Source organism: Peromyscus maniculatus, chromosome 5, assembly GCF_049852395.1.
Source record: "Peromyscus maniculatus bairdii isolate BWxNUB_F1_BW_parent chromosome 5, HU_Pman_BW_mat_3.1, whole genome shotgun sequence".
Taxonomy (NCBI): Eukaryota; Metazoa; Chordata; class Mammalia; order Rodentia; family Cricetidae; genus Peromyscus; species Peromyscus maniculatus.
In genome coordinates this window covers 102,024,073-102,040,049 of record NC_134856.1, presented here as the reverse complement: position 1 = coordinate 102,040,049, position 15,977 = coordinate 102,024,073, and the positions used below count along the sequence as shown (strand labels likewise).

Below are 15,977 nucleotides of genomic sequence, written 5' to 3'. Positions count from 1 at the left end.
CCAGCATTTGTTTGAACTAAGTGGTGCCTGATGTTAACAGCCCAACTCTGACACCAAAACTTTACGTTTTTGAACATTTTTAATTTTAGTTTTCTCTTTTATTCAGGTGGAATATGTGTTTTAAAATAAATGTCTTAGATGTTTTTAGAATCGGTGTAAATATGAGAATATTTTTATGTTTATTTTACACTGTTAGACACCATCTCACATGATCTTGTTAGGATTTTCTCCCACAAAATTTTACCAACATTTTGTCTTTGGCATTTAGTGTCACTGAGGAAATGATGGGGGTCGGCTGGATGTTAATCCTTTGGGCACGACCCACATTTCTCTTTCCAGGTTTGTTCTTCTTGTCTTTGCAGTTTTTATAAATCAAGTATTTGTCAGGAAGTGATCTGATTCTTGTGGGAGTGTGGTGAAACTTATTGAGATATATTTCCCAGTAGCTTTATCTACTTTTATTTTGTTGTCTAAGAAATGATTCTGCATTTGTCTGACTCCTGCTTGTGTCCCATCATCCCAGCTCTTCGCCGGGTACCTCCAATACTTTCTCAGGGCGTTCTCAACTCTGCCTAACAGGCAGACTACCTCCACCCTCCTTTTTCCTTTCTTTATTCTCTTCTCCATCTTGTCCCAACCGCTGATTGGCGTTTCTGAACTGTCACTCATATTTTTCCCCGTGGTCGGATTTTTCAGGCCCGCCGTTCCGTCTGACCTTAGGTCTAACGGCTTCCACATCTATGTTACCCATTTCCCTTCTCCCCTCACATTCTCTCCTGCTGCTGCGCTCTTCCCAGCCTACTGAGCTTGCATCTCCTATTCATAACTCATCTTGGTGGCATATTCTGCTCCCCCCAGCCTATTCCTCCTCCCCCATAGAGAGAGGATCCACAGAAGCTTCACCTCAGGGTTTCAGCCACCAGGAGAGGAAGGAGTCCAGAAGAAGGCAAGCTTGTTATGTGGTGGCACCTTGGCATCTACTGCTGAGGCATGGCTGCACTTTCTGACCCAATCCCATTAGCTTGGTAGTTAAAGAAAAAGTTTTAATAAGCTCACAGGCAGAGTAGTGGAGAGTCTTGACTTTTGATGAAGTCATTTGCCTTCCCTCACATTTTCACTTGTATTCTTGCATTTGTAAGTTATGGAAAGCCACTTTGGACCAGTAACCAGACGACAATTTTGTCCTCCTTGGCACTGAATATTTTCATCACTGTGACAAAGAACTCACACAAACAGTTGTAAAAGAGGAAAGGTATCTTTTAGCAAATGATGTCAGAGGTTTCAGTACATAGTCTGCCGAGTCCCTGTTTGGGGACCATAGTGAAATCAAAGTATAGTGGAAGGAAGGTGTGGAGGCACAAAGTTGGTCATCGCCTCATTGTCAAAAAGCAGAGGAAAGAGACTGAGCAAGACTAGAGACAGTATACAGCTCCCAAAGGTACACGATGCTCAGTGACCTGTTTTTTTTCCAGCTTCCCCAAGTTCTACCACCAGATGGGGAACAGACTCCCAGCATATGAGCCCTTAGAGGGAACACCTTACATCTAAGCCATGCTGTGTTCCATGGAAATAACTTCTTACACAGTTGTTCCTTTGATGCTCTGGACTTTTCCTGGGGGGTAACAGCATGCCTACGATGTAACACATTGGCTCTCCACCATCAGATGAGATCTCCCTGCTATCAACAATGGTTCTAAGCTACCCTCCTCTTAGAGCTCAGAGCAAATAGATCCTCTGCCTCCCTGGCCAGAACCAAAAGTGCTTCTCCGTGCTGTAGGAATACTTCACTCATCTTCAGTTTGGGACTCCTTTTCTTGGTTTTGAGTTTACAGTGGCCTGGACTTCCTATCCTGGTGTTCCATACTCTGACAGAATTCACCAAGAGACACAATCAGTTTACTAATATGGTAAACTAAATCCCCCCCACACACACACCTTCAGTAAGGGAACTAAAAATACTCTTGTCCACTGTGTTGTAGCTACCTTTAAGAGCTGAGGAATAGAAAAATAAAGCAATAATAATCTTCATTAAATATTCTCTCATAATGGGGGTAGAGAGATGGCTCAGCCCTTAAGGGTACTGGCTGCTCTTCCAGAGGACCCAGGTTCAATTTCCAGCACCCACAGAGCATCTTACAACTGTCTGTGACTTCAGTTCCAGGGGATACAACATCCTCACAGAGACATAATATAGGCAAAACACCAATCAATGCTCATAAAATAAAAATAAATAAATTATATTTTAAAAAATGATTCCCTCATGAGGTATCTGGCTGGGAGCTGGAGGCTAAGGTGCATGGGTCCTGGATCTTCTGTGAATTCACTGTGTGACCTCTATGTGTCATCTCTCTGTACTTCAGTATCCTTCTTGTCAAATGGAAGTAAGATCTACCTCACAGAGTTGCTGTGGGATTTAATAGAGCTATTGTCTGTAAAGTATTTAAGGTTCTTGACGATTCAAGAAACTATGTAAATATAAAATAACATCTATTAAAGTTGACCTATTTGTGAAAAAAATGTAAATAAAATATAGGAATCACAGTAGTTGGGTGCAGGGAGAAAGGAGATTCAGGGTCTCGGAGCTGCGTTCCCTCACCTGTGCATCTAAGCCTTCAGTCTGTGCTCTCCTAAAGCAAAGAAGCCATTACTGCTAGAATCAACACCAGGTGAGTGAGCATCCCCCACCTTGTCTGGCCAGAGCAGGCAGGAGGAGGCAGGTGTGTGGAGAGCAGCGGCCATTTCCAGGTATAGCTAGCCACCTGCAATGTAGGGATGGCCTCTCTCTTGGGGTCAGCTCACCAGCTGCCACACACTTCATTCTGCTTACCAAATTCACATCTCTAATCCTCTTCCCTAACATTAAACACCTTGCTTTTGTTCCTGTTTTATTCTTTATTTTCTATTAATATTTTTCCCAAGCATGTGAACTAATGTGTGCATGATCTTGAAAAGTGACTATTTTTTCCTTTCTGTAATGTCAGAGGCATTATCAACAGCCTGGCTTTGCCCTAACAGAGGAGCTAGCTGGTTACTATCTACTGTGTTGGAGGGAAAGACAACGGTCCTGAAGGCCTCAATAAGCCAGGACTACTTTGTTTCTCTGCCTTGAAAAGGACCATTCCTTATCTCAACAAGCGCTTGTTTATATCTCCAACCTTTTGATGAATTACATGATATAAATTTGTATGCCAATATTGACTGTGCAATTATTAAACAATTCTGTGACTAAATACTCTTAAAAGTTGAAGTACATATATAATTTGGATTCATTTGTGGTTCAAGTGATCTTTAAAACTCTATCTAATAAACTTCCAAACATAAACATTGAGTATCCCCTATGTGCCAGGCACTACTTCAGGCACTAAGCATTATGTACTGGTAAACAAAATATAATTACTTTTTTATGATTTGAACTTAAGATAATGTTTGTCAGGACACAGAAACTGCCTTCTGAAAACCTGGCTCTCAGAGTGAGCCATGGCTGGTTGCAGGTGCCATCTAACTAGTGGTCTGCCTTGGCCTTATCCAGCTCCCCATGAAACGCCCGTCATGACTCAGGAATGAGGATGCCTTGGTCAGACAGTCTGTCTATTACCAGAACCCATACAGACTCATATAAAAGTAGTATTTCCAGAACATTGTAATAAAAACAATCTAAATATTTAATCTTTTCTACCCTGTTCTCTGAATGGGCTAGTGCTGTGGGATGTTCTGTATATTAAATGTGTTACTCTGATTGGTTAATAAATAAAATACTGATTGGCTAGTAGCCAGGCAAGAAGTATAGGCGAGACAAGGAGAGAAGAGAATTCTGGGAGGTGGAAGGCTGAGGCAGAGAGACTCTGCCAGCTGCCGCCATGACAAGTGAGATATAAGGTACTGGCAAGCCACCAGCCACATGGCAACTTATAGACTAATAGATATGGGTTAATTTGAGATATAAGAACTAAATATCAAGAAACCTAAGCCATTAGGCCAAACAGTTTAAATAATGTAAGCGTCTCTGTGTTTATTTTATAAGTGGGCTGCAGGACTAGAGGGACTTGCCGGGACCCGGAGAGAAACGTTAACTACAGGTTAGTTATTTTGTTTTTGAGGCTACGGAACGAAACCCAGGGCTTCTCCAGTTCTCAGCCCATGTTCTGCCACAGAGCTACAACTCCAACTGGAGTTAATTTATTCTAGTGGCTGGCTACCCAGAATGGACACAGCAGAAGGACACTTGTTATGAAGGGACTGGAGAGACCCAGGCCCTGAGCTCAGTGAGAGGAACAGGATTCTTTCAATTGTATAAGTGGTTTGGGCTCAACAGTTAGTGTGACTGTCCAACATGCTCTGTATTAAATGGGCTGTCTGTATGTGGTGGCCATCCGTCTGAGGGGCCCTTGCTCCCCACCCAAGTCCTGCTGTCTGTATGTGGTGGCCATCCATCTGAGGTGCCCTTGCTCCCCAAGTCCTGCTGTCTGTATGTGGTGGCCATCCATCTGAGGTGCCCTTGCTCCCCAAGTCCTGCATGGCGTTTCATCAGGCAGCTGGGTGAGGCCAAGGCACAGTCTGTTAGGTACCACATAGAACCAGCAAGGGTTCATTCTGAGAGCTGGATTTTCAGAAGCCGCTTTCTTCTGCAAACAAGCTAAAGGCTAAAGCTTTGACACCTATAATCAAAAGAAGAAGAAAAAAGAAAGAAAAAGAAAATCTGACCCTGTCTCTGACCTAAGCAGGACAGAGTTGTTTTTTTTCTTTTCTTTATGTAGCAAGAAAATCTTATTCTCCTGGGCTTGTGTTGTGTCAGTGGGAAGGGAATTAGGATCAGTGAGAATCATGTTTCCTCCAGTGAGGTGCTAAGGCACATATATTTTAAAGTGAGCAATACAATGAAATTTGCAAGACATTTTGTCACTCGTGCTTGTAGGTGGTGATCTTTCTGATAAAGAGTGGAGGTCAAGGGGAAGGACAGGATAGGAATTCCTCACCAAGGCAGATGCTTGTGTTGTGTGATGCTTGCTGAAGGAGTAAGTGGGGATTGGTTCTTGAGCTTACGCAAAAGTGCTAAACACACTCCAATGTACCCCAGAAACACACAGGATAGGGATTCTTTATAGGTAAGTCTTCTGGGAATGCGTGAGATTTCTTCTGTGACTGAAATTCAGCACCTATTTTATTTACTTATTTATTTAGCCCAAATCATTGTGAGGTTGGAGCAACTTAACGTGTCTGAGACAGCTGTGGAGCCTGCATGGAACTGGACTGGGCCCTCTGCATGGGTGAGACAGTTGTGCAGCTTGGTCTGTTTGAGGGGATCCTGACAGTGGAATAGGATCTATCTCTGGTGCATGAACTGGCTTTTTGGAGCCCATTGCCTATGGTGGGACACCTTGTACAGCCTTGAAGCAGGGGGAGGGGCTTGGACCTGCCTGTCTCAGCTGAATGTGCTGGGCTTTGCTGACTCCTCATGGGAGGCTATAATTTTTCAGAGGAGGGGATGGGGTTAGAGGGTAGGCTGGGATGGAAGACTTTCGGGGAGGGGGGGAGTGGGAAAAGGGATGGAGGGGGGGATCTGCTGTTGGTATGTGGAATGAATAAAAATTTCTTAATAAAAGAAAGAAACACTAAAACAAAACAAACAAAAAGATGTGTCTGAGATGTAAAATGGTCTAGGTCTGCAGGCCTTGGCACCTGTTTTCACCAAAGTATTCATTCTGTAAGCAGAAGGTGCGTGTTAAAATGGGTAGATGTGAGGTTGCGTTAGTCATTGGGAATGTGGAAGAGAACTCGCCATTTCTTTCTATTTCTATGAGCCTTGCAAGTCTGGGAACAACAGGCTCAGGGCTCCTTCTGAGCTGAGCACACTGAGGCATATTCAGTGCTTGCCTTTGCTATACCTGATCTCAGTGCCCGCTATGGTAGTTCATTCTCATGATCCAGAATTTGATTGCCTAATCAAATTCTGCATTCTTGGCTTCTCACAAAAGAGAAAAAATATGACCAATTGAACCTCTAAAGAAACTTATCACAGTGACAATCCATCTTACAGTCTGCTTTCGACACTTTTATATTGGGCCTTCAAAATTTCAAGACAAATAGATGGAGGATCAAAGTTCTGCCTGAGGTGAATAGGTCCTAGAGATCTAATGCTCCTGTGTTCCATGTAGTCAACAATACTGAGGTATAATTTAGTTGTTATTGTTGTTTTTGAGACAGGAGCTCTCTACACAGCCAGAGCTATCCTGGGTCTCACTGTGTAGACTATGCTGTCTTTGAACACGCAGATATCCACCTGCCACTACCTCCCTAGTGCTGGGATTAAAGATGTGAGCCACTATGCTTGGTAGTACTGGGTATTTTTTTTTTTGGAAGATAAGTTTGTAATTATATTTATGTACAGAAAACTTAGCAGTGTACATTTAACCCAATTTAGTGGCGAGTTCTTTGGCCTTTGCCTTTTCCAGCTTGGCAATCCGAGCCACAGATTTAGGACGTTGCCTCCCCAGTGGCGGCAGATCTCATCATATCTGTCCTTGTAATTGGTCCTAATAGCTTCCACCAGCTTAGCCAGAGCACCCTTGTCTTCCGAGTTAACCTGTGTGAAGGCAACAGTGGTGCATGTCTTCCTGTGGACCAGCCGCCCCAGCCTGGCCTTTCCCTTGATGATGCAGTAGGGGACCCCCATCTTTCGGCACAGGGCAGGCAGGAAGACCACCAGCTCAATGGGGTCTACATCGTGGGCAATCACCACCAGCTCAGCCTTCTTGTTCTCCACCAAGGTGATGACTGTATTGACCCCCGCTCGGAGGACAGATGGTCTCTTAGGCGGGACGTCCGCTTTGACAGCAGCTTTCTTCTCAGCACAGGCCAGCAGCCTTTGCTTCTTCTCCTGCTTTGTCTCTGGCCTGTACTTGTGAGCAAGCTTAAGCAGCTGGGTAGCTGTTTGCCGGTCCAGGGCCTGTGTGAACTGGTTAATGGCAGGAGGTACTGCTGTGGATATCATTCTATATAAATAAAACACTGATGGCCAGTGACCAGGCAGGAAGTAGGTGGCCAGGCAGGAAGTAGGTGGGACAAGGAGAGAGGAGAATTCTGGGAAGCGGAAGGCTGAGGGAGAGACACTGCAGCCACCGCCAGGACAAGCAGCATGTAGAGACTCTGGTAAGCCACCAGCCACGTGGCAAGGTATAGATTTATAAAAATGGGTTAATTTAAGATAAAAGAACAGTTAGCAAGAAGCCTGCCACGGCCATACAGTTTATAAGTGATATAAGCGTCTGAGTGATTATTTTATAAGTGGATTGTGGGACTGCGGGGCTTGGGGAACCTGGAGAGAAGCCCTCCAGCAACAAATGGCGCCCAACGGCTCGAGTTTCCACCTTAAACCTGAGAATATTTAATAACCAATTCTAAACAGAGCCAAAAACAGGTTCCTGCTTCTTGTCTCATATGGGCAGCTAGACGCCGCAAAACGCGGGTTTGAACACTGGCGGGTTCCTGGCGTGTGCGTTTGACCGGCAGTATGGCGGGAATGAGGCGTCTGCCAGCGGCACATTATGCTGTGTAGTAGATTTAGTCTTTACTAGTATTTAAAAAAAAAAGAGGTTTCTGGGCTACACGCTGCTTTGATAAAAGCTTACACCCACTATTTCTGAGACTTGGTGACTCCCAGAGCTGGTGGAAAACGTACCACTGCCATGTTGGGAAGCTAAAGTGGGCAGAGCCAGCAGCCACAGTGCCCTTTCAGTCTTACAATGGTGCAGTTTAAAGCAATAGGCTCAAGGTAATATAAAACATAAGCCACGTAAAGATGGCTACCACACAGAGAATCTGGATTATGTTCTCTTTGATATTCGTAACTGAAGAAAAACATTTGATTACAAAAGCTGTTGAGTTATGCCAAAATGTATATTTTAAAGGTACCTTGACTTCAAAATTTGGATATAAGGATATGTTACTTTGGAAAAGAGGTTCTGCTTTTGTTTCCACAGAAAGCCAGAGGCTATGGATTTGTTCCAGATTAAGATACATCAGGTTTCACCAGCCAAGACCCCCTGAAAGGTCTCCGATGACACCATGGCCCAGATGATCCAACATCCAGAGCGGTTTCAAGGCAACTGATTCACACAATACAGCCTCACGGACTACCCCATAGGCCTAAAATTTTCTTTGTGTCCCCATAAGATACAGCGCCCCCCTCCAGCAGGAAGTAGTAAGAGATGCTACGCCCAAATTCCCAAATATACCAAGCTGGCTTTAGAGGTGGAATTGGCTCACTCCCCCTCTAAACCCAGACATATTGCTTTAAAAAAAAAAAATGGTTAAGAGATTCTTGTGTCCCAAATCAGAAGAGCCCTCTGGTATGGGACAGAGAAAAACAAATATTTTTATTTAAAATAGGTTGATTATAAATGTGATCTCTTTCTAAAAAAGAAAAGGGGATTTGATATAGATATATAGGAGGATATAGAGATGATAAGATAAAAGAATAGATTAATCAACCTACTTTTAAAGAACAACTTGTTTAAAATGTTTTACATTGGTATAGATTTTAGTTTATGTTTAAAATGTTTTACATTGGTATAAATTTTAGTTTGATACAAACTTGAAGTTAATTTTGTTATACTGTATATATATATATTTCTATTCTTGTTTGAGGTATTATGTTTATGTAACTCATTTAAAATTGTAATGGATAATTAAAAATAGATTAATAATTAGTCATCTATGATAATCATATTTGTAGCCATGTTAGTTAAGTCTTCTAGGTATACATAGATATATTTCAGATAGATAGGTAATCTTCAAACACTTCATAGACCTAGAGAATATGGCATTTAAATAACTTAGAATTCTGTTGACATGAGACACAATTGCTCCTGGCTACACTAATTTGATCCCGAGAGAATGTTGGGCTTCTAAGACATTTCCATTGGGAAGTTTGTCTTCTTGGCACAAAATGGCCTACTGGGCAAAGAACTGCCCTTGCCTTGATGGCTGACAGTACAAATATAATGCTGTCCTTTCTGGACAAGCGGGACACAAGGAAAGCGACCACTGTACTCTGCCAAGACAGGGTAAGATGGTCTCTCAGAATTCCTGCTTCTAAAAATGGTCTGTCAGATACTCTAGGCCTATAGCCAATTTGAATGCACCAACAATGCTGAGAAACATTAGGTGACTGTCCAGGCTGCCAGCTGTCTTGGTCTACTCTTGCAAGATTACCGAAAGTTGCTTGCATCCATCTACCATTTCTCAGGTACCATTATGTTCCTTCTCAGGTCTTTGATGTGGTTGAAAACTAGATAGTTGTAATTTCCTCAGTTATGACAAAAGATAAGTTAGATATAAAACCTTAAACTCACAAATATAAGATAGATAGGACATCTTCTTTAATATTGTAACTGTAATTCTTGCTCAATAGTTGTTTTGTTATATGTAATTTTACCATGTTAAAGTTAAAACCTTACTTTTTAAAAAAAGAAAAAAGGGGAAATGCTGTGGATATCATTCTATATAAATAAAACACTGATGGCCAGTGACCAGGCAGGAAGTAGGTGGGACAAGGAGAGAGGAGAATTCTGGGAAGTGGAAGGCTGAGGGAGAGACACTGCAGCCACCGCCAGGACAAGCAGCATGTAGAGACTCTGGTAAGCCACCAGCCACGTGGCAAGGTATAGATTTATAAAAATGGGTTAATTTAAGATAAAAGAACAGTTAGCAAGAAGCCTGCCACGGCCATACAGTTTATAAGTGATATAAGCGTCTGAGTGATTATTTTATAAGTGGATTGTGGGACTGCGGGGCTTGGGGAACCTGGAGAGAAGCCCTCCAGCAACAAGGTACCTTGAGCCGCTTATAGGGGATGGCTCTTTGCCGCTGCAGCCTAATGTAGCGGGGCCATTTGACGAAGCGTGTGAGATCTCTTTTGGGCTGGATGTCCTGCTCAATGCCGAAGTTCTTAGGCCTTTTCTCAAACAAAGGGTTCACCATCTTTTTGGCCTCCTGCTTCTTCACGACGGCGGGCCGGGGCCACCTTCTTCCCTTTGGCCTTCTTTCCCTTGGGCATCTTGGTCGGCTGGAGGAGAGAGAGTACTGGGTATTTTTAATAGTTTGTTTGTTAGGGTCTGAGAGAAGCTCCCAAGAAAGACCAACAGTCATGTATGCAATTTAGCAAGAGCGTTTATTTCCAGCACGATGGGGTGGCAAATAGAGACCCCTGAAGGGAGGTCATAAACTCCTTTTAAACAGAGTTAGGGAAATTCCAGAGAGGAGGGATCAATCTGGTGCTGATTGGTGGAGGAACAATTAGTCTGGGAGCTGATTGGTTGGAGGCTGTAGTTGTTAGGGGCTTGTTGACGGGAGGGTAGGAAAAGCTATCTTTAGGTAGCAGAAGGCTGGGTGTGGGGGCATCTGCTGAGCCAGCTGAAGGCTGGGGGGCGCCTGCTGGGCCAGCAGAAGGCTGGGGGCGCCTGCTGATTGGTTGCCCCTGAGTTACAGTCTTCCTGAGAACTGCTTGCTCAGCTCCAGCTAGTTCCAGTAAACTGAAACTAAGGCCTGATTCCTGGCAGGGCTATTAGAAGCCTGTCAAGGCTCTGGTCTGGCTCCCCAGTCCTCTCATTGTTAATATTATTTTCAATGGGTGGGTAGGTGGGTGGGTGAATGGATGGACAGGTGATAGGGACAAATGAGCAGGAGGAAACTTGTTGAGACTTTATACAACGACCTCTCAGGACCTCTTTGCAAGGACTCAGAACCTGCCACACACTGCCTGGCTTCATAAGCTTTCTAAAACCATGGAGTAAGATCCCACGATTCCCATGGTCTTGCATCTTTCATGCCTGAAAAACAAGTGCCACATGGAAAATGCTGCCAAGCTCTGCTACCAGCATGGGGTGGATCCTCTGACACACGCACACACGCACGCAGGCACGCACGCACGCATGCACCCTCGCAGCTACACCAGCTGCTGTGGGCTGAGCCTTGGGCAAACACTTCTCTAGGCAGCTGATTTTGACCATAAGGAACCCCTTCAACTCTAGCCTCATTTGAGTTTATGTTCTCTCCCTTTGGATGTGTTTGGATCTTTACAAAACAGAGTTCATGATAAGTAGAGACTTGCCCTCAGGACCTTTCCTGTTGTCCCATTGTAGTTTAGAACGTTTCCCTTCAGTAGTGCTGATCTTTTTAACAATGACAGATGCTTTCTCAGCGGGAGCCTGAATACTCTCCTGTTTTGAAATGTCCTCTGACAAACAAATCAATCCACTACTTTTAAACCTAGCTTCAGTTTCCCAGGAGCTGGCAGAGTCAAACGAGATTCTTAGCCGAAATATCACACAAAGGTCCCTAGCCCAGGTCCTTATAGCGACGTTGGTGCCCTTTGAAAGCTCCTTTGAAAGCTCATGAGCTGGTTTCCACTGTCCACCTCTCCCGAGGCAGCCTTTTCTTTCAAGCTCCCACTACAATGACCCATTATTCTGCCTCCAGCATGCTTGAGCTTTTTCAGCCCCAAGTACCAAACTTTTCCATACTCTAGTCACAAAACAATTTCCCAAGCCAAGAACCACGTGGTCAAATGTGTCATAGCAATAACCTCACTTCTTGGTTCAATTGACCATTGGTATAGTTTGGCTCTGAGGTATTTGTTGTTGTTGACTTTTTGTTTGGAAAACCCATTTAAAGACAATTATGCAAAGACTATTATTGTGGCAGGATCTACCCGGCCTTTCATGGCCTTCAGTGTTTGTTTTATGAGATAGAAAGCCCTGACTTTTGTGAAATAAATATTTATAATTGTTATATTTTCTTGAAGAATTGCTTCCTTTACTCCCTTTTAATAAAGGTATGTGATGTCTGTTTGGGTGGGAGCTCTACCTCAACCCCTGGCACCCTGGCATCCCTATGCCCAAAGAGTCTGGAATGTCTGTTTGAAAGGAGTCTGGTGGAAGAGCCACCTCAACTCTCCTCCCCATCTCTTTCCCTAAACCCACCCCTTCAAAGCCCACCCAACACAGCTCCTCCCCCAGAGAGGCTCAAGACCTCTTCCACGTGTATATAAGCTGCATCCTAGAAAACAGATTTGTGGTTCTTCCGGCCTCTCAGCTCTGTCTCTTCTCTGAGGGGCTGGGAATCACCCGGGAACATTTTACCCATTAAACCTGGCTTTTCCTGATTCAGTCTGATTCAGTTTGCTGCATTGGCAGAGAGGCCTTCAGTGTGCAAAAGACTTACCAATGTCTGTGACATCTTTTTTTTTTTTTAAATCAGATTTCAGAATAGCCATACCAGCTTGTTTTTACATTAAATTTGCTTGGTAAGTTGATTTCTGTCCTTTACTCTGAGTTTGTGTCTTTGCCAGTGAAGTATGTTTCATGGAGAAAACAGATAGTAGGATGTTGCTTCTTAATCTGGTCAGTCTCACCCTTGAATAATTAATTGAGGATATTTGCATCTAAGAACAATTTCATTTACTTCTTTGCTAATGTTTATGTGCTGAATTGATTACTTTATGTATCTGTTTATTTGACCATCTATATAGTCACTGAATCTTTTTAAAACCAGGACTCTGAAATATTTTTCTTACAGCTCAGCAATCTCATTATCTTTGGCTTCCAGTATTGATGAGTTTTTGTCAGTTTGTATAATTGTCATAGTCACTTGTTTTCATATATATATATATATATATATATTATGTGTGTGTGTGTTTCTTTCTTGTGTTTATCCCATATTTTTGGATAGCTATATCCTCTAGTCTTTATTTTTTATTTCTATTTTATTCTGTGTCTCTGTGTGCTGTATGCATATGTAAGTGTTCCGGTGTGTCCGTGTATGTTGAGGGCATAGTGGATCTTCAGTATCTTCCTCAATTATTTCCACTTTATTTTTGGGGAGATAGGGTCTTTCCAATGAACCTGGAACTGAACTGATTGGCTTGGCTGGCTAGACAGTGAGAGCCAGGGAGCTACTTATTTTCATCCCCCAGTGCTGGAGTCATATATGGGGATAGCCATACCTCCTTTATATGTGGGCATTAGAGATCTGAACTCAGGCCAGCATGCTTGCACAGAAATCACTTTACATATTGATCCATCTGCCCAGCCCCAGTTTTTTATTGTTCCTTTTTGATTGTTTGATGTTATATGTCTCTTCCTTGTGAGCTCTCTTAAGTTGGGTTTATGTTGCTTGCTACTATTTTGAGAAAAGCTGCCGGCAGTAAGAGATACAATAATTTGAAAGCATTTCTGCTTTTCACATTTAATAGAATAAACGTGTGCCTCACTTGTGTCCCTGACCAGGTTCAGAGAGAGCGGCTTTCAAATGCTGATTAGAAAATAAACAGTTTTATAGATTAGGGTACTAATAATTTAGTGGTAAGATGAAGACAAATAGGGAAGGGACAAAAGCAAGGTGTAAACGAAAGAGGGAGTGTATAGGTAGAAAACATGAAAAATAAGAGAGAAAATATTACAGAGGAAGTATAAAAGAAGAAAGACAGCTGGGGGCTGGTGAGACGGCTCTGCGGGTAAGGGCAAGGCAAGCCTGGTAACCTCAGTTCCACCACTGGGGCCACAGGGTAGAAGGAGAGAACCAACAGCAGGATGGCAGCTCTGGCACGTTGTCCCTTAATGTACACACCCGCACTGTGGCACATGTATGTGTGCAAGTGTGCACAGGCACACACACACACACACACACACACACACACACACACACACACACACGAAGAAATGTAATTTAAAAATAAGAAAGAGCAGCCAGGTGGTGGCGGCACACATCTTCAATCCTAGCACTCACGCAGGAGGCAGAAGTGGGCAGATCTTGGTGAGTTCCAGGCCAGCCTGGTCTACAAAGCAGGTTTCAGGACACTCAGGACTGTTACACAGAGAAACCATGTCTCAGAAAACCACAAAATTAAAAAAAAAAAAAAAATGAAAGAGCAGTCATAAAAGCCTATTTAAGAGATATAGAAGCTAAAACAAAATAAAAAATTGAAATAAATAAGTAAAGCAGGAAATAAAGTAGAAGATAGAACCTCAGTCACTATTTCTTCCTAGTTTGAAAGAACAGGGCTGTCCCCACTCTGACTGCTGGGAGGGATTTTTGAGTGAGGATGCCATCCTCTCTTAAATGCTGGGATCTGAGAACCCCGGCCTGCCATAAGACTTTGCCTCTAAGGTTTGGGACTCATTCTTCCCCAGCGCCTTGGGCCTTAGAACTGTCACAGAAGGCCCACCCACCTGTGTTTACCTCCGTTCCCTGGGTGTTCCTTTCTCAGCTTCTGCCATTAGCATACTCTCACTTTGGTGTGCTGTCACTCACATAGGCCGGAGGTGAGGTGGGGATGGGTTGGTTCCTTGTCCAGTGTTCTTGGAGCATCTCAGTGTCAGTTCCCCCACATCACCCTTCTGCCTCCCTCTGTCTCCTTGATGGTGTGTCCTTGGTCATTACTGCACAGTGCCATGGGTACTGCCAGCTCTATTCTTGGGGTCCTCATGTCTGCAGGGGGAGTGAACCTCTGCTGGCAGTCATCCCCACGGTCAAGATCTTTGTCAAGATCTCACCTTGCCACAACTCCATTCTTTATAACTCTTCTTTCACGCCTAGGAATAGAGTCTATAGTCTTTTATCTGGAATTTTCTCCCTCCTCTGTTGCCACAGAGGCAGTTTCTAATCTGCTGTCTTACCCCAATATATGCTTTCTATGACTGCTTAAATTTGTTTTTTTTATTTAACAAAACTTTTAAGGTTTCTCCGTAGTGTAGCATTTCTCAATATTACATTGCCTTTCTCCCCTAAATGATATCCCATTGTATGAATATACCAGTTTTTAATTTATCCTGATGGATATTATATACTTGGTTTACATAGTTTTGATTATTTCATGTAAACCAAATTAAACGACAAGAGGAAATATTACTAAACTAGTCATTGTGTTGAAAAAGTAAATTTAGGCAAAAAAGTTAATTTTGTGATTTTGTGCCATGTCATGTGATCTACGCAATGCTTCCTGGGTGACATCATGCTCAAACAAAACTCAGAATTCCATCTCCAGTTCCTTCTCACAGGCAAGCATGTCTTCAGTTCTCCTTATGAATATTCATACCTTGTTTCTATTCTTGTTATACAAGCAATTCAGTGTTGCTTACATAACCCAGCTTTTGTTCTCCATTTATTAATAAAATCTCTTTCCTCCCCAGCCATCCAGTTCCCTCTCCTTCTCCTCTCTTTCTCTGTCTCTCTCTCTCTCACACACAACATACACACACACACACACACATGCATGCACACATACATACATATGAACACTGTTTACTACTTCTCCGTGTGTGTGTGCGCGTGTGCGTGTGTGTGTGTGTGTGTGTGTGTGTGTGTGTGTGTGTGTGTGTGCTTGTGCATTACCAGCACAGTGTCCTGCAGTTCACCTTCTCCTACAGCTATCCAATTTTCAACTTCTGAATGCACCTGACATTCCCCAGTTGTTTTACAGATGTATTTTAGCTATCTGGATGATTTTTTTTAATCACATGAAAGGCCCGAATAAAATAATGTCCCGAACTATTTAGCCATTCCTCCATGGTTTAGTATAAAAATGTAAGCTTCAGCCACAGAGCAAACTGGATGCGGCGTAATTGTCACATTGGGATGCTAAACACAGACACTGGGTTTGCTCGGTGCATAGAGAGATCTGGCTCACTCTAGAAGTGCAGGTTTTTACTCCCCCCCACCCCCCGCAGTAGAATAAGTGTGTGGGAGTGAAGGGAGACTGACATTCTGAGGATTCTTTCAGAATACTAAAGCCTACAGAGGCAGTGGCAGTGTTGCGTGGACCAGCTTCCTCTGCATTATGCCGAGTGGAAGTTTTCTCTACTCTTGGTGGTTAGATGGCTTTTATGGCAATAGCCCAACAGGTTTAGCCAGCAAGTAATCCTTTTGCACTTCTGCGGAAGCAAACATTGTCCTTATATTTTGTTTTTAAAGTCCTGTCATGA

At 43.2% G+C, this 15,977-nt stretch overlaps 1 pseudogene across 1 annotated transcript; it reads right to left on the bottom strand.

Moving 5' to 3' along the window:
* Positions 1 to 6,341: 6,341 nt before the first annotated feature.
* Positions 6,342 to 10,054, bottom strand: LOC121829557 (large ribosomal subunit protein eL8-like; annotated as a pseudogene). The gene is made up of 2 exons (XR_013051503.1): positions 9,828 to 10,054; positions 6,342 to 6,969 (listed from the first exon to the last, which is right to left on the bottom strand). The product of XR_013051503.1 is annotated as a large ribosomal subunit protein eL8-like (transcript).
* Positions 10,055 to 15,977: the final 5,923 nt, after the last annotated feature.